A 19,183-nucleotide genomic window follows, 5' to 3' on the forward strand; every position below is an offset into this window, starting at 1 on the left:
TTCACCAGTACTCTTATGCTGTTTTTCCTCTCTTGGTAAGTAGCAGGAAATTCAACACTTTCTGAAACATATGGGAAGTTACAGATGAGGCAGAGCCCACTGTTAGTAAGATTTCCACTATTATTTTAATGTAGGAACAAGCACTTAGCAATGTTTCTTTGTTTCTCTCTAGTTCAGCTGGCCTCTTTCATGTAAAATTTGGACTGAAATCTCCTTTCTCAAGTTTTACAACATGCTCAATTCAAACATGGGAATACAGGTTGATAAAGAAAGGATCCAACAAGTAGCACACCACAGGATCTTCAAGCCTGAATTGTTATGTTTCCCACTGAGTGGGTCAGTCACAAAAATCTGGGTCCTATTTCAGTGCTGTCACTACCCTGTTGATGGTATCCTGGTCATCACTGAGCAGTACACCTCAGTTTTCTCCTCCTGCAAAGTCCTTTGCAATTTGTTTTGAGATATAAAAGTGCAGGGAGTTCTCTAACAACTAAAAATGGCTGTGATTGGTTTTGGTGTTGGTACTGTTGTCAAGCAAAGTTTCTTTAAATGCTCAAGCTACTCCTCTGCCCTGTGCAGAAACTACTCCAATACCATCCCAGATGCTATTGCATCACCAACAGAACTGGAAAACATTCAGAGCACTTAAGAGATTTGCAGAGACAGACTTAAGAGTGTACAGTGCATCAAACAATTTACCACAGGCCTGTCTATATATCACAGATATCAAACTCAATTTTAAATGCAAGAAGGGAAAAAACGAGAGATACGAAATTCATATACTATAATTAAATGGAAAACACATGCAAACTGTAGCAAGAAATAATAGAAACATGAATAGTGTATGTTGCATCTGTCTGTTATTACAGTAGGAGTGGCAATGATTAGTAGAAATAGGGTTGCAAAATTATTTCTTATATAATATCACTTCCTGTGCCCATGGGGTAAATGTGATAAAGACATCTCAGCCCTAGGCGAGGGCAAAGGCAGAGAGCAGAGATCTTTCTGCTGGGAAAGAAGAGCACTTGGTTGCACAGGAGCCACAGGAGGTGCCAACTTCTAATCCTTTGAAGGTACCAGCAACCAGTCTTGGAGCTGGCACAGCTCTTGGAGAGAAAGATACACTGCCAGGGACTTCAGAGTCACCCTGCACAGGGGAGAAATGCTAAGAATGGTCTAAAAGCTCCAAAATGTTGATTTTGTGGACAGTATCGTGTAAATTTAATGGTGCATAAATGTGAATTTTTACATACTCACTCAGACTGGGAAATTGCAATTGTGCACACACACGGATGGCCTCGCTCCCAGGGAGAATATTCATGAACCTTGTGTCATCCCTTTCACATATGAAATGTAAACCAGCTCCATTAAAGCACAGACACGGGGGTCTCTGAGGGTCCTGCTCCACCCAGGACTGAAGAGGCAGCAGCCAGGCATTGGTGCATGATGGTGATGGACTGTGCTTTTCTCTAAGAGTGTAACCCTGAGCTCTACCAGAAGCAGAACTTTAACACGTTGCCTAAGAACACAAGATAAAGGCCTGGCAAGCTTGAGCTGGCAATCTGGGTGGAGGATCTCCCCCCTCCACCCAAGCCTGACTCACTGCAGCTCCTTGCAGCTGAAATAGGAAGAGGCAAGATCTTTGATGGTGGTTGAAGCAAGCAATCAGCTTGGCTGCTTTTGGAAGGGCTGAAATAGGTGACCCCAGTGGGGACATATGAAATTTGTAGCACTCAAGTCCCACATTATTTCTTCTGTCCACCAGAAACCAAGCTGGGCTGCAGTAGATTTGAGTGATGTTCTCTGTGCAGCTGCACTGACTCCCAAAAATACAAAGGAGAGGAAGCTAAACCAGCTTAAAACATCTCTGTTCCCTCCTGTTTTCAGGAGCTGCATCACTCAATGCACACGTGCCCAGCACTTACATCCATGATGCTTTGAGCCCTGCTGCATTGACAGAACCAACATAAATGCTCCTGGATTCTTCACACACTGTGCTGGGTTTGAAAAAAGTGGAGGGAGGAGGGTAGTTTTCTGCAAATAGGATTTTTTATAAGAGACATAGTCACTTTTTGCTATTACAAATACAAAAGCAATAACAATATATACAGGCCTGAGCAGTAATAGAGATTCTGGCAGATATTTTTTCCCTGTCATAAGCACACTGGGCCTAAGGCAAGGTTTTCCTCTATTTAATAAAGAAAATGGAAAGGTAGGGAGAAAAATAAAATTAAAAAAAAACCCTGCATAGCCTCTCAAATTACACAAGCTGCTAAATATTTAGGGCATTCTTTCCCACAAACATTTCAAACGGATGAGAAAGAGGTTTATCTTCTTGACAGTTCACATCCTCTTGTGGGCCAGACTCATTCCTCTGGAAGCTCACTGAAGTCAATGATACAGCAGCAGGGATGACAGATGAAGCTCACGATCCACATTTCAGTGGTACCTGTCTTCCATTCAGACAAATCAGCTCAGGATTAAGATGCAAGTGAAGACACTAAAGGTTCAGGTTGAGGAGAGAACTAAAACAGCATAAACTGTCTAAAATCTGCAGCAAACGTGTGTGTAATTCTCCTGTCAGTCTCTTGGCTACCAGTGAATGGCTTGAAGAATGCAAGGGTGACATTATTTTTCAGTGCTTCACTAGAGTGACACCTGCTCTGGCTGTTTGGGGTTTTTTTCCTGGTTTTAGTGAATTGCCATCACGTATTCTCATTGCATGCCTGGTTATCCTTCTTGTAAAGAACAGAGAAGTGTTTACTGTTGATTACCAATCGGTCAGCCTGCAAACAGCTTTGCAAATCATCAGTTTCAAAACAATTCCAACTTCCTTCAAAACACCAGCAAAACTCCACTGGCCTTTTAAACTGGAAATAGGAAACCTGATTGCAATAACAGGCCTCAACCAATCTGAATTTATTACCAATTGAATTAGAAGTTCACCACAAGCCCAAATGAAAATCAGTAAACAGTTATTAGATCAAGTAAAAATGAAAGTGAAGAAGACAAGAAGCAATAGCTGTAATCATCCATCCAAAATTAACTTATCAGCTATCAGGCAAATAACTGCTATGTTAAAAGCTTTTTCACGTTAGGCCACTTGTTCTTCATAATAATTAAAATACAATGCTTTAATAAAAGAGTTTCATTTATATTCTGGTAGTCAAGCTAGTACTTAACTTGATTCTGGGCTGTTCTCAATTAAGAACTGTTTATGGTCTCCAAAATCTCTTCTTGGATGCTTCTGAGGTTCTGCACCAGAAAGAGGAGGGGAAAATTGGCAAATCATAATAGAGATGTGAGCACTGTGCTGGGGAAAGAGAGCAACCACCCCTATGGAATCTGGATTCTAAACTCAAGCAAAGCCAAGCTGCAATGAAACATAAAGCTTTGGCCAGATTCCTAAATTCTAGTATCATGATTTTCATTTACGGTGCTTATTCTGCAGCATGTATTGATTTCACATTGGGCAAACCGCTACTTTTGTGACAAATTTTCCATTTGCAAGGTTTTCCTCTGCCATTTCCCAGCTCTATCTCCCATTCCAAGCTCCCCACGTCCTGCCCTGTGTGAGCTTCATCCTCGAGGCACAGAGCTGCCCTCTGACAACCCTGACAGTGAGGATGAGCTCGTCCCAAGCCACCCTGGTGTCCCACCCCCAGATTTCTGGAGGCCACCTGGCTGCCTCACGCTGTGCTGAGGCACAGCACACACCCTCTGATATCACCCTCCCCACTGCTGCACAGAGGGCAAGCCATGAGCACATGACAGAGGCAGCCACTGCTCTTCCTCACTTCAAAAGACAATACCTGGCACTAATAATCCTTCACACCTAGTAACAGCCAGCTTTATAAACAGTAATTAAAGATGCCTTCTGGTGTACCTGCAAAGGAAACATGATTTTCGCTCTCCACAAGGACCACATTTTCTTTAGTGACTTCTGATTAAAGGAGCCAAACTTAAGCACAAAAGGATTAATTTTCAGGGGAACAAGCAGCTACAGGTCACATTTTATGACCTTTCAACAATGTCTCCTAACAGGAGCTAAAAGTTAAAATCTGAGATTTTCAGCAGAAAGCGGCACAGTTTTTCATTTCAGAAACTTTCTGTATACTGCTAATCAGTAATTTTCAAAGAGGGGCAGGATTCATACAGCAAAAATTGTGAAATCTGCTAAATCAGTTCTACATGTTCATACAAAAAAATGCCTTGCTTATTCCCCTGACATCACATTGAGTAAACCTGCCAGGGATGAATCAAAGCAGCATTCTGAGATTCACTATATTGACTGTTTATTGGCTTGCGCCTCTCCTTTTATTTTTAATCTTCAAACAGGCCAAGGCTTTTACCATTCACCATTTCTCCAAAAATTAAGCCCAGTCTGAGCACTACCTGAAAGTGAAAACGTGACAGTTACACCCTGCCCACTCAGAAAACCCAGTGCAACCTGGGTGAGCCCAGAGACACCAAGTCACTGCTCTGTCTAATTACAAACCCGAGGCAGATTAACCTTTGATGACTAAATTAATCTTCTAAATAAAATGAATATGCATCAGCCTGCAAATTAGGATTAAATGCTTAGCAGAATCTTTATGTGATCAAGCAGGTTTTGTGGTGCAGATGTTAACCATTAACATAAAGCAATAAAATCATTCTTTTTTTTCTTATAATAACACCTAACAATTCCAAAGCCACCTTTCATCTGAGAATCTCAAAGGGTTTCATAAACATAATTAATTAACCCTCTCAGCATCTGAGACAAGAGCATAATAATATCCCCATGCAACAGCTGAAGAAACAGAGGCACAGCAAGGTCCTGGATCGCGTGCCTCGGACTGTGCGTAATGGGGATGCTAAATGCTTTGAAGAGAAAGAAAAGACCAGGTTTATGCTGCCTCCAGCCCTGCTCTCACGTAGACAGGCAGGGTGGCTTCTCCAGGAGGCTGAACTCCTGCCATGTCCCTCTGCCAGAAATGCCCATGGAGGCTCTGGGCAGCCTTTGAGGTTGGCATCGCCTCCAGCAGGCACTGGGGCACATGAGATGTGGGCATTGCCTCACCTCCCATCTGCACCAGGGCAGCTTTCCCTGGAAAACCTTCTCTAGATTAAAAAAAAAAATGCTTCTGGATTTTTTTGGGCACTAAGAACTACCAGTCCGTTGAGGCACTTTTCCTCACACATGCCAACAATTTAGTCACAAGGAGACCCCAGGGACAGCATTCACACTTTTTTTTTTTGACTGCTGGTGTCCCTGCAATGTGATTTCTATGTCTTCATGGTATAAAAAGCCTTCATGGAAAGTTACCACTTCCATCCACATTCTGGCACTGCCATGGGAGAGACGTGCCCGTGGTTCTTCCAGGCTCTCACAGAAGAGCAAATGTTTTCAGGGAATGAAGGAAAACTGCAGAGGACTACATTGTGTGCTCATTCTTCCAACAGGGCATTCATTTCCATGGTGTTTACAATAAGGAATTCAGAAAATGTATACATCACAACTTTTCAGCCTTACTACCCCTGATTTTAATTTCATTATTTTCAAGCCTTACGCATTTCATTATTATCAAACTGTAAAATTAAGTTTTAATTTGACCTATTTAGGTCAAAACTAATGTAAGAGTATTGCTGACCTGCAGACAGGCATGGGAGAATTCACATACTTGATAATTCAATTTGTTGGCACATTTTGTTGTCTAATTGTAGCAGCTTCTCCTGGTGTATAAGTCTTCTTTTATATAAACTAATCTGCTGGTGTAAAATGTCTGTTGCTCCAAATGTAATTTTATTTGTTAAAGAGGTAACTGAATAGTTCTCAAGGTCAGTTTAAATTTCTTGTCTATTAAAAGGAATTTTCAACTAAAAATTTACCATTATGTTAGAACACTGACATCACATACATAATTTTGACATATAAGTGACTTCCTCAGTACTGGAAGTTAGACATTGAAAAGCATTTGTTGTTTTCATACAATGACTGCTAAAATCCGTGGAAAAATTCCAAGGACTTTAATAAGCTTTGAATTGGGCACATTATTACTATGAATGTAATTCTGGATACCTCCCATAACATCTAGGCCATGTGAGAAACTTAGGAAAAGCAATTAACATTCTTGCATCGACTTTTGTATTTACATTTGAAATTTACCATTTAAGACTTTAATTCTCCATAAAACTGCTTAAATATACATAACTTCAGTGTTATTTAAATGTTTTATGATCTTCCTGAAATTATCCTCTAATTAGAATCACTTACTCAACTTAGTACCTTAAATTTACCTACTTTTATTTTATTTGGAAGGAATTGGATTTAATGTGCAGGTTTTGTTCATTTTCTTTCTGAGGAAATCTTAATTTGGAAGGAAAATTATGATTATATGGTAGGGAGAAGGATGTCTTGAAGGCTGCAGACTTAAACTAGTGGTAATCATTAGCTACCATGTATGGCATGATGTATATAATTATGAAATAAATTTATTACAGAAACTTGGAATTATCAATTAAAAAATAGTCAGTGTGGTCCCCCAAGGTCTGATATGATTACCTGCCTTATCTGGGCTGTCACTTCCAATGCTGGCTGGAATCTCAAAGACCTCAGAGGGGGCTCCCTGCGTCAAGTTAAATAAGTGAGACAACCTTAGTGGAAAAATGCAATGATATGAGCGGGTGCAAACAGAACTCTTTTAGAGGAGAATAAAGAGATCAGTTTAAACCTGAATATTACTGGCAAGCTGCTCTTCCTTCCTACTGCACTTCTGAATGGACTGGCAGGACCATTCCCTCTGTGGCTGTACCTCAGTCTGCTTGATGTGCTAGGGAATGCTGAACCTCAGGTGCAATAAAGGACACCCCAGCCTGTTACATTTTTTTCTTACCTATAACCTCTGCAGACTTTGATTTTTCCTTTGAGTTTCCTCAGGTTTAAGGTCAGAAGAGACAGTTAAATTATCTACTCTGAGTTTGTATATATGCCAGGGCACTAAGCTACACTCACTGGCCTCCTTTTCTCTAAGCTCCTCCTAAGTCATCCCACTGATCCACAAACATGTCTCAATTATGAGGCAGTAAATCAGTGTAAAAAAATAAACAGCTCCTCCCACCTGCCTTTGTCTCCAAAATCTCAGCTCCAGCAAAATTCTGTTGCTCGCCCTGAAACAGAATGAAAAATTTGGCATCCTCTGATGAATTAGATTTTGTTTTCGTGCACAGTGTCTCACATCTTTATTGCTCTGGGCTCTAGTTTGGACTAAAAATAAAATTAATAGAAAGTGTCACCTCATCATATTTTTTACCTGATCGGTGTAGATGGATCTTAAATACTTTATATCCAGCTACAGAGGCTGAATACACCTTTTTATGAATTCAGATACAAACCAAATAGAGTTAAAACTCAAGTTGTTCATCCACAGACTCAACATAAAAACCTAATTTTCAGAAGCACTATAAAACTTCTTCAAACCAATATACATCAAGAAACATGACATACTGTTCACAACTCCGGTACCTGCCTATTCAGTAAAACTTTTGACATTTACCAGAAACAGAGAAAAGGAATATAACATTCCAAAACTCATGATAGGGTTTTTCAGGATATGATTTGAAGACTGTCTGTTGGCTCCAAAATAAAGACTCCTGGAGACACAAGGAGCCTGACAGCCAGTGATTGTCTCCTCTTTTAAAACTGCGCTGACAGCATCAACTGTTGTTCACTTTGGTGTCAGGGAGTGTCAGGAAGAGTGAAACGCTTCTTACCTTTCTACGTCATGCAAAATTTAGCACCTCTGTCTTTCCCTGGATTCGCCCCATGAGCGTTCCAAACGTGCACAACAAAACCACATGAAACTCAGATGATTTCAGATCATGTTACAAAGTCAAAACACAGAACAGATTCACAGAAACATTTGCTAAGGTTCACCAACCTGTTGAGTGAACCTGGGCCCCGTTCCAAGCAAATCTGGATTGATTAATGTTTTCTTTAAATCAAAATCACCTGATGTTCTCTGCTACTGATGTGAATCTCAGCTTTTACTTTCCTCTTTGGGATTTTGGACTGGTGTAAGTACACAGCTGAAAACAGCACATGGAATGAACATTCATCTATGTATAACTGAAGAACATGTATCAATGCTTCTGCAAGGAAATAAAATATTGCAAAACCTTATCCCTCCAGCCTCATCAGTATTTTGCACTATTATGAGCTTTTGGGGGAGGGCTTGGTGTAGGGCTCTTTTCAAACTGTTGATGCATTTAAGAACACAGGAGCAAAGGAGCTCTTTCTGCATTTCAACCATGGGACAAAATCGAGATACACTCAGCTGTACGAGGAGTGGAACCTCTCTAATGGATCTCTTGAAATCAATGGAACTACTTATGGAGTATAATGTAATATGCCAATGGTATAATGTAATATACCATTACCCATTGTGAGTGAGAGCTACTGTAAATAAGCTTTGGAAAGTATATTCCAGCTACAGCTGTGCTTGGTGGGTTGTAATATTCCAGCACTCACTAAATATAAATAAATAAAATAAAGTGGGAGACAGTGATACTCCGATTTCTGCTCTGACTGTACATTTGTTGGGAGTGTCCAAGCAATCAGAACACTCCATAAATACCTTGCCATGCCTGTGGGATTCCATGCTAACTTACAATCCATCACTGAAGCAGGCAGCAGCTCTTGAAGACATGCTAAAGCACTTCTAAGCTGAATGTAATTCATTGTTACACCCTCTGGTTGAGTGCTTATTTCCTCTTTCAGGAAGAAGTGGCTACACGTGGAGCAGTTGTATGCTGGAAATTTCACTTCAAATTTGCACCATATTAAGTAATTATTGAGCAAAAGCTCTGCATTTTATCACTTGATTTATCTTCTTTCTATACAAATTCTTTGTCAGCAACCTTTACATTCAGGAATTCTACTTTGAACAAAGCATGTCTATACCTATATCTTTATCTGAAAACTGACAAGTTTTCAGGATTGAGACAGGTAAAACTATTCAGATAGACAAGAAGAACCTGTCCCACCCTGTTCTCACTAGACATATGTAATATGTATTTTCTGTATCTAAAAGATACCTGTTCATCACATAGTTGTGCTGTTTATTTTTTTTTTAATTCTGACTCCTCGTTTCAGAGAAACAAAAAACTGAAGAAAATAATAAAGAACTGCCAAAGCTTCTGTTGGAATAGAAAAGGAACAGGAATATTGTAAGACAGACTGTTCCCTCAATTTCTTCTGGCCAATTTGTAGTCCCAGCAGATTTGAAGAAACTTGGAACAAGCACAGAGGCCTGGCAGCGCTGACATGAGCTGAACCCTCTCTCCTTGTGAAATTCAACCACTGCAACTTCATAGGCAGATTTGGCAAAACACAGACAAGATCAACCCAAACGAAAAAAGATTTAAAACTGACTGAATTCTTAAAGAGAACTTTTGTCAGCAACTGAAAAAGGCCCCAGCATTTCATCAGGGAACTTCCTAGCAGCTTAATTCCTCATTGATACGTTTATGCTGCTGGGTCCATCCCCAGTGTCCTGGGCTCCTGCTTTTCCTTTTGCTGCTGACTTAGACATCGGTGTCCACTAAGGATCTAAGAAAAGAAATCTTTAATGTTCAGGCTGTAAATATGCCACAGAGTCCCAAGAGCATAACATATGTCAAAGGCATGAAATGATGGCCATGAAAGGGAGTCCTACATCTGTGTTTGCTTAGCTGAAGAACTGCAGGGCTGACCTGTGGACTGATGTGGCTGTTTAATATGGTCTCTGCAAACCGTTCAATAACATCAGAACTGCTGGTTAATCCTCTTACCAGTACCATTGACATTATTTCATGTTCTACTAATTCCAAGCCATCTGTAGAAATACTTGCCTCTCTGGCAAGACAATAGACAGTGACTGAATTTTTCAAAAAGGCTGCAGCTCTAATAATCGTCCAGGTATAATTTCAGAGCAAGATTATTATTTTTTTATGGGAGCATTTTTGCATAATGTTGTAGTGTGAGTCTCACCTCATTTTACTTGTGCAAGTCAGGAGTAAAGGTAATTAAAATGCATGGGAAGGACTGAACTTTGAAATAGAATATTCTGAAACTAATATCCAAGTATATTTTGAGATCATATCTCCAAAGGTATACACATGCAAAAACCTCAATTATATGGATTTTGGGAGAATAAAAATTGTATTTCAAATGGACAAAATAAGAAAGGTGGGATTTGAAAAACTTCAGAGGTATCTATATTTCTATTTTGCAACTTAAGCAGTTTCTGCAACATTTTCCTTTTCATTTTTATTTCCCACTTAGAGTTTGTGACAATCATAAAAACTGACACAATCAGCTTTTTCACATGGTGATTCCCAATGCAGTGTTGAACATTAAAAATAAACCCACTCAAAATTACCCAAAAATGAACAAAAAAAAGGCCTGATTAATAAAAACAATCTCTCTTAATGATTTTCCCATGTATTTCTAAAGAATTCCAAAGAGTACTAGACCATGGAGGAGAATGATGCAAAGGAGTAAAAACTTTCTGACTTTGGAAGGAACTAATGCTTTTGAAGCTGTCCAATCATTCTTACCTCTCTCTGCAACCTTTAGGGAGCCACAATCCATCCAGGAGAATCAATTATTGAGTGTAACAGTAAGAGCCTTGTGTCACCACTCCTATCATGTCACTGTCTTCTGTCAGGGAGCAATGTGGGTCTGAAACCAAAGCAGACACAGAGTGTGAATGAACTGCAAAAAACCAAAGCATTTCAAAATCTGGGAGACAGGTTAACACCACTGTCCTGCTCTGAGCATGGCACAGCACAGAAACTGGTGGAGGAAAGAATGTTCCTGTACACTACACACTCAGGCCCCCACTATCACTTAATCCCTCTTCCAGCTCTGCCAAATTCCAGCTGCAGCCCGTACTCGCCTCCAAAGGAGCAGAGCTAACAGCAAAGTAAGTCATATCTATTGGCTTCTTTGCCAGCATTTCACAACAGATATCATCTGATTAGGTGCTAAGTGGGACTATTTGCACTTTTGCTTATGGCACGTATAATTATGTAATTCTGTAAAATGCCCAAATGACTGTTTAAGTAGCAGCTGCACAAAACAGAGCATTGATTGGACAGCACAGAAAATACAAATTAAAATAAAACCAGCACAGGAAAAAAATGCACAGATAACACGTACATATATATGTATTTATACACCTTCAGGACTATCAAACACAGAACAAGATCATGTCAATGAAACCACTGACAAGCAGGACTCTGCCTCTTGCACTTTGAAAGTTTTGCCAGTGATGTCCAGTGACATTTAACTTACTTTTTCTAATTTTCAGATGACACGTGTCCTAATTTCATTTCACAAGAACAGAGCTCCCATAAGCTTTGATTAGAGGAGTCACAAAGTATCAAAGTTAGTTTGACGTGCTGTTATATTTTAAAATACATCCTTCTAAGCATATGGGTGAGATGGTTGCAGTGGTAGGAGTCTGCCACAGAGGTGCTCCACAGAGGTCAAAAGGAGATCACTATTTGTTTAATTTAAATAAATCAATTTGTTAAACAAGGAGTTTCTGAGATTATACGGTCGGAGGGTGGAGAGCAAAGAAAGATAATTATTTTTGTTTGCATAAATCATTTTCCTATTACTTGGGGATCAGGGTGGTATTGTTTGGGATGGAGAAAGGAGGGCAAAAGAAGATAACTGTATCAATTTGCTGATTGGGGTTACATGGGATTTTGCTGCTGGGGCTGGAGAAAGGAAAGAAGATCATTATTTTTATTTAAATAAATCAATTTGTTGTGATCAGGGATCACATGAGGTTGTGCCATTTGCAAGGAAGGCATAGGAAATTCTCCTTTATGGATAGCTGGTTGCAGAACAAATGTTCAGGCACTATTCTATCAAATGGAAATTAAAAAAAATCAAACCCTTCAAGAATACAGAACTGGATTTCTATTTTTTTCCTTTTGAAAGGCCCTGACTTTGTCATCTTGTATTGGTCTCTAACTTAACACATTAACTGTTAAACTTTTAATGCATTGAATCAGGAATATATATATATGTATGTGTGTGGACATGTATATAAACCATGTATATAGACAATTAGAAAGAGAGAAAGAAATAATGAAAGAGATAAAAAAAAAATACAGCCACCAGGGCCTGATCCTGCAGAAGTCTTTGTACTTTGAGGTAATGCTGATGCAACTACTGTACAAACTGTGATTGCCTTCCCAGGACATAGGACCAGCTCTCCAGTGGGGAACATTCATTGAAATCAATGGCCATTCTGTGCACACACACTTTAAGGGCCTGATATTTGTTGCTTCTTTTCTGAAGCAATTAATGAAGCTCTGTGTGTAATTTTAAAGGCCCTTCACGAACTAACTGGAAATCTACAGCACTGAACATCAGTGAACTCATATCCAAAACTAATAGCTTCAGTATCACTGCCAAAAATTGACTGAGCGCTCTTTGTGCCTGCAAATGGGGTTCTGTGGGCAGTATCCTTCTATCTGCCTTCAAGGGATAATCTCCTCTTACAAATAAAACAATTGTTTCATTTGCTCGTTGCAATGGTTGAATGAAGCTGCAGAAACGAATCTCGCTGGTTTTGAATGTTCTCAAGTCAATCAAGAGCGGATTTGGGGAGTGGGGTGGCTTTCAATTACCACGTGTTGCTATTTGTAAAACTAGTTTTAAAAATGTCTTTTCACAGGTTTAGATGTGACTCATGGAAAATACTAAGCAAACCATTCCTCTCAATAAACCAAATTAAAATATGGCTTGAATATAGTGTAAAAGTCAAAAATCCATATCTGCATGATCAAGTGCCCCATATATTAACCTTGGAGTGAAAACAAGGAATAATCCAGTTAGCTCTTTAACAAATAAAACAATGTTGGAGTAATTACAGAAAATAGTGGGCTGCAACCATCCCTTGGATACTTTCAGAGCCAGTGGTGTAGTCCAAGGGATCAATTTGTGTTTGTAACAAGAATGATAAATCTAACTAAACATCTTTATTTTTACAGTACGTTAAAGAAGCATTTTTATTTAGTGCAGTCATATATCTCCGCATTATTCTGAAGTATGCTTCTTTATTGCTTTTATGTCTCCAGAACTGCCTGAGGAAAGCATCCTTTTCTCCTTGTGTTTCATTGTTGTTACCCTTGTAGAGTATAACATGCACAAACTTGATTATGATTAATCGAGAGCTTCGGCAAATTATGTTTTTTATTCCTTTCCATCTAAGTCTTCCATCTGCTCAAGAATTAAAAAAAAAAAAAAAAAGGATAGAGAAATTTTACATTTATAAGGACACTTAGGGCTTTCTGGATAAATCATCAGAACAACTGGTTCAGCAATAATGGCTACAAGCAAAGTCTTCCTTCAGTCTTACATCATCAACACATTAATGCATCTCCATCCTACAAGGGAGGAGAGAGAGGGTGATAACTGGTCCAACCTCATTCAATGTTGCTGCAGAGCTGGAATTTCAAACTGAATCCAACCAGTTTAGGACACTGCTTGATTAGATCATGCCACCAAAGAACCAGTGCAGCAGTGAAGTGCAAGGTCTGTAAACACAAACAGCCGTGTCCTTCGGCACAGTGCAGGCAACATCAAGCTGGTTATTATTAAGAGGCACTGCTGAAGTTTTCACCCAAGGTGCTGCAGCTGCACAGACCAGCCCATTAAAGCCTGGTGTACCACATCAGATAAGGCCCTTCCTTCAGGGTTTATGATTCAGGTATAAGTGCCTGCCATCCCCTGGAAACTGGCAAATGAGGGTGCACTTGGCAGTCTGGGGTTTTCTTAATAGGATGAATGACAGAAGCGAGAAGTCGTGTTTAACCTGTATGACTGTGAGGAGGAAAAGGCAGGGCTTTTTCATTTAAAGACAGCCTTGCTCTCCAGCCTTGCTGGCACACAGCACACAGTGGGGATGAGAAGGCAAAATTATTGAGAAATTTGCTCCTCTGAGACCACAGAGTTGAAATAACAAAACAACCAAACAATTTTAGCAACCAGAACAGAGATACAATCTGCCTTTAAAAGGCTGGTCTGGACAGCTGGTGGCGTGGGGACAGGGGCTGTGGATTTATGACAAGGTCAGCACCAGTGGCATTTTTCTCACTCAGCCAATAACATGAATTGAGTTGTTGGCCTTGGCCCAGGTCCCTGTGAGCAACACTGCAAGTGACTGACACCACACCACTCTGGAACCACCACTGAGCAAGAGAGGTTAAATCTGCACACTTGGCACAGGCAGGAACCACACAGCACTGGTGTGATCTGCTGCTGTAAGTCAGCTGTAAAGGCAGTGACTCCCACGGCAGGAATAAAAATCATCACCTAAGGTGGGTCCCATTGCTTGTAAAGGTGGCATCTAGTGACCAGCAGGAGAGTTACTGCAGTGTCACTGCACAAAGGTGGTCAGAGTGGAGACTGACAAAACATCCAAAAAAAAAAGTCCATGGTTCAACTGAATCAAAGCAGATTTAGAGGTAGATACAGAAGCTATACTTCCTCTGCCAGGGTTTGTAGAAGATCCTTGTCAAATATGTACTGACAGCAATGCTGTAAAACCTCTCAGCAGCTCACTGACATAAAATTCTCTGGTAGCCTCATAGGAGATCAAGAAACTACTTTGATTAATAGAGATGGTTTGTATAGAAAATCATTTCTGTGGGAACAGCAATATGGATCAAGAGTCCTCCATGGCAGAGTGAACAACGTACAGAGAAATGGTACTGGTGAATGCCACACGGTTGGTAATCCAGGCACTACCCATGTACCAGGAAAAAACAGTCCCTTCTTAGCCAGGAAACGAGGGGTGTTCTATTAATCAAATCCAAAATTGTTTTATTCCCAGTTGAACTTCCCTTCACACTGGTCAAGTGACTTCAGCATTCCACTTTTGAGGCTCACAAAAAGGAGAGGCTGCATTCACCCACACCACTGCACAGGTTCTTAGCAAGAATGATTCACTGGAGTAAACTCTTCCAGTGATATATATCACCCTTCCCTGATGGTTTGGATAGAAGTGAGGGATGTCTGATGACTTCACCCCTCCAAGAAGCAATCCCTGCACCTCCAGGCCCAAAGGGATCACCACACAGAAATGAGGTAAGTAATCTGGTGACAAAGCTACTGGAATCTCTGGTCAGAACCCCCTGGAACAGCTGTCCCACCTGCTCTGGGGGCTGCTACAACTGCTGCAGCCCCCTCCTCTCCCTCTGCTCACAAACTGAGTATACACAAGGGCACAAAGTCAATTCAGTCTTCTGTGGAAAGCCCTGCATGAAGCCTCTTTAATTTGGCTTTGTGCAAGTGTGTGAATCCCACCCTGATGCTTTCTGGGTGCTCAGGGAAACATTAGAATGGCAGCACAACAGAAATGGAAAAGCATTCTCATTCTTTGGCAGCAAATAATTTATTTCATGTCCACGACCTTTTTGGTTTTTTCCCCTGCTTCCTGTGTTTGTGATTGTAAGGGAAATGAATTTCTGAAGAGTTTAGCTAATAATTTTTGGTGAGAAGATCCTGTCAATCTCTCAAGATAAACAAGAATGGGCTCTGGCTTACACCAACTGCATGTCACATGACTGTCCTATTTTTCCAATTTAATAAATATTAACCTTTCTGCCTTTTAGGGGCATTGTACAAGATTTTTTTTATCTTCTGATGTGACAGGGTAAATGGCCAGTACATGCCAAAATTACCCCTATTATATAAAAAGGCAAATTTTCCTTATTTCATTTCAAGACAAGACATTGTTCAAATTAAAATTAAAATGCACACAGATTATATCTTCTTTTACATGAACCTATGCAAATGCTATTTAGGGTGTGCCTCTTTTTCTAACCACGAATTCTTCTAACATCAGATAAAAGAGATTTATCGTCATATTCCCACTTTATCTTCTAACTTTTGCCTAGTGGGAAAGCATAAAGCAGACAGGTGACCCCCCAAAAAGGCTGTAGGAAAGGATCTTACATCAAGGCACTTGGCAGAAGCTCAGAAGATCTTTTGGAAGTTGCCAACCTTGCCAAAGACTTTCCTCACTGCCTTGAGCTGACTGCTTTCCTTCCCTGAGCCTCAGTTTCCTGACTGTAAAGTAGGCACAGGAAGGTACAACAGTTCTTCTTCCCTTTTTTTCTATCTTATTCCTATTGCAAGCCCTTCCAGGCAAGTCTGATTATGCACTTAGCACATGGGGTCTCCAAACTCAGCTGGAGCCTTCAGGCATACCTGTAGTATAAATAACAATAATGATGATGAAGCATTAAAATAGACAGAACTTGTTCTTTGTTCACTACAATGTGAATCAAACTGTGGCTGGACTCATATCTAACACCACCAGCCAGTTTATTTATGAGAGGATTTATCAGAAGTGGTTGGGTTTAATTTCCTCTAATTCACACTGCATGAAAAATGGCAGTTGTCCGATTTTCATCTAAAACCTGATGATAGGGCTTCCCAGAAATAACAAAAATACCACAATGGAGGTATCCAAACAGTAGCAGGAGGAGTGCAGTGCAGGCTGATTATGCCTGCTGCCTCACACCTCTTCTCCAACCCCTCCCTGCTTCAAATCTTCCAAAGAAACCTGTAAAGTCAGGATCACTGAAACAATACAGGAATTATTAGCAGTAAGAAAAGGAATTGTGGGGCTCCAACTGCCTTCTTTGGAATCTTGATTCACAGAAAGAGTTAATCTTTTGTTCTTAGGCTTTTTTTTATTTTTAACCAAGTGGATATGTTTAAGATGTCTTTCCTAAGGTGGAAGGAGGAGGGAGAGGTTGTGAAAAAAACCCACTGTCATTTGCAAATGGAACAAATGCCTGAAGTTAAATATGAGTGTGATTCAACAAGCTCACAAATTATTGTGGAGTGAAAAATAATAATAATAAAAAAAAGTGGAATTCCTTTCCAAACAAATCAGAGAAAGATTCAAAAGTGGAGACCAATCAATATCACCCTGTGATCAACAGGAAATGCTAAGAATAACTGTATATCATGTGTGGCTTCAAATTTACAACCAGGACATATAATCTCATTGTAAGGAGAGAGTCAAGTTCAAGAACTTAGCCTCTACAGTAAAGCTCTCATTTTAACTAAAGAAGCTGAGGTCGACAGCCCCTCAAATGAAACAGATAAGGCGACATAGGGTTCTTGTCAGAAACAAATGTTATGTCTCTCCCTACTGAAAAGCTTAAAGATATTATCAGCAAAAGCCTAGTTGGGCCTGAAATGGGTCCCAGAGAAGTAATATTAACCAGGCTCCTGGCAGATCATTTATTTATCTCAAGCTAAATTCAATAAAGAGAGCCATATATAAGTGAGGGAAAATAATGCAGCTGCTAGTAATTTATCATTGGATGGAAAGTCATTGTTATCCTTATCTCTCCAATGATGTTCTATTTCCAACTGGTAATGAATTATGGGGCTTGCCACATCTTTACTATGTGACAGGTCAACACTACCTCATGGGTACTGTACTGTATTTATGCAATCAATAGAGAGTTTGCTGAGAAAATATTGGCAACCTTTTTGCAAGAGTGACCTGGGGCCACATGGCCTTAGGATCAGTGGTGGTGGTCAGTGGATGGAGCAGCATTTCTCTGCTCCTTTAAAACAAAGATGCCTTTGAATGCTTTAAAGGTATTTTTCACTTTACAGAAAGCCAAGCATGTGAAGTGAACCACTGGATTGTTAATTAGAAAGCATTCTGCTCATTTAAGCTGGCTCAGCCACCAAAGGGATCTTTCCTGTTCCTTTTTTGCACTTATTAGAGGGATTTATTAAATCAAACTTCAGCACAGACTTATCCAAAATTACTTGTGCCTGTGGTGTCTGGGGCACAGCAGAGGCACAAAGAGCAGGGGTTTGGCCAGGCTGCTGCTGAGATGTGAGGCCAGGCTAACAAGCAGCACTGGGTGCCCCACAGAGCTCCCAAATTCCACACTGAGTGCAAAGGTGGAAGCCATACAACCCAGCACCACGTTTGCCCTGCTCAAGCCAGCTGTGAGAGACCACCCCCAGCACCACCGCTGCAAGAGAGGCAGTGAAAAACTGTGTTATGTGAAGGATGGCTCCAGGAGGGAGAGCCCTGCTACAGGGACACCTGGCCAGGGAAAGGCTTCTGCAGCAGTCCCTTCTCTGGCACTGCTCTCCCATCCCTGAACCAATTACGTCCAGGTTTTCTCTCTCCTCTACTTCTTCTCATTGGGGTCAGTTGTCATTATTCATGAGAAAAGCTCATGTGGATTTAGAAGTTTGTGTTATACTAAAAAAGCAGAAATACACTTATTAACTTTTATATGCATTTTAGAAGTTTGTGTTTATACTAAAAAAGCAGAAATGCACTTATTAACTTTTATATGTATTGAGAGGGGGCTGTATATCACAAATGGCTAAAACATTACGATTTTCAAAAACATGTCTTGAAGAACAAGGAAAATTTCCAAATACATTAAAATTATCCAGAAAAATAAGGAAATATTTTAGAGCAAGCAGACTTCTCTCGCTAATAATTACCAGATAAATGAAAAACCTACACAACCACAATTTGGCCCAGACCACATTTCTAGATTAGGCCACTTGATCCTCATGCCATTCAGCACTAACTCCTCTGGAGCCTTCTGCCTTCTTCTCCATTGAGACTACCCATTTGTGGTCATGGATTGTTTCAAAAAATGAGTAATCCAGAAAATCCCATGTTGATCTTTTTTTTTTTTAGTTTGAATAGGTAGAGAGGTAGAAAAATATGCATCCTTTAAGGCAGAGTAGGAATATATTTGGAAAAAAAAGAAGGAAATTACAATTTTGCTGAAGAGACGCAGCAGCCATGCCAATGGTAAAAGTTACTGATTGTAGTAACACATGGATTTTTAGCCAAGCAAAGGGATGTCCAGATGAGTTGGATCATCAATGCTGAACCCACAGACGTTTCTGGAAGTGCACAATAGGACAGAACTGTACCCAGGTGACATCCAAATGAAGCAAGAGGAAAACTAAAGCTGTCTTTTCCCATCATTGTGGGAAAGGGAAATTTGGAAATGCTGGCCAGCTACAGTTCACTTACATAACATATTAGGTGACCTAAATGATACAAGTAAGGTGGCCAAGATTAACTCAGGTGAAAAACAAAGGCAGAGAGCTCCATCCATTGTTAAA

Source organism: Geospiza fortis, unplaced genomic scaffold, assembly GCF_000277835.1.
Source record: "Geospiza fortis unplaced genomic scaffold, GeoFor_1.0 scaffold97, whole genome shotgun sequence".
In the NCBI taxonomy this organism is placed as follows: Eukaryota; Metazoa; Chordata; class Aves; order Passeriformes; family Thraupidae; genus Geospiza; species Geospiza fortis.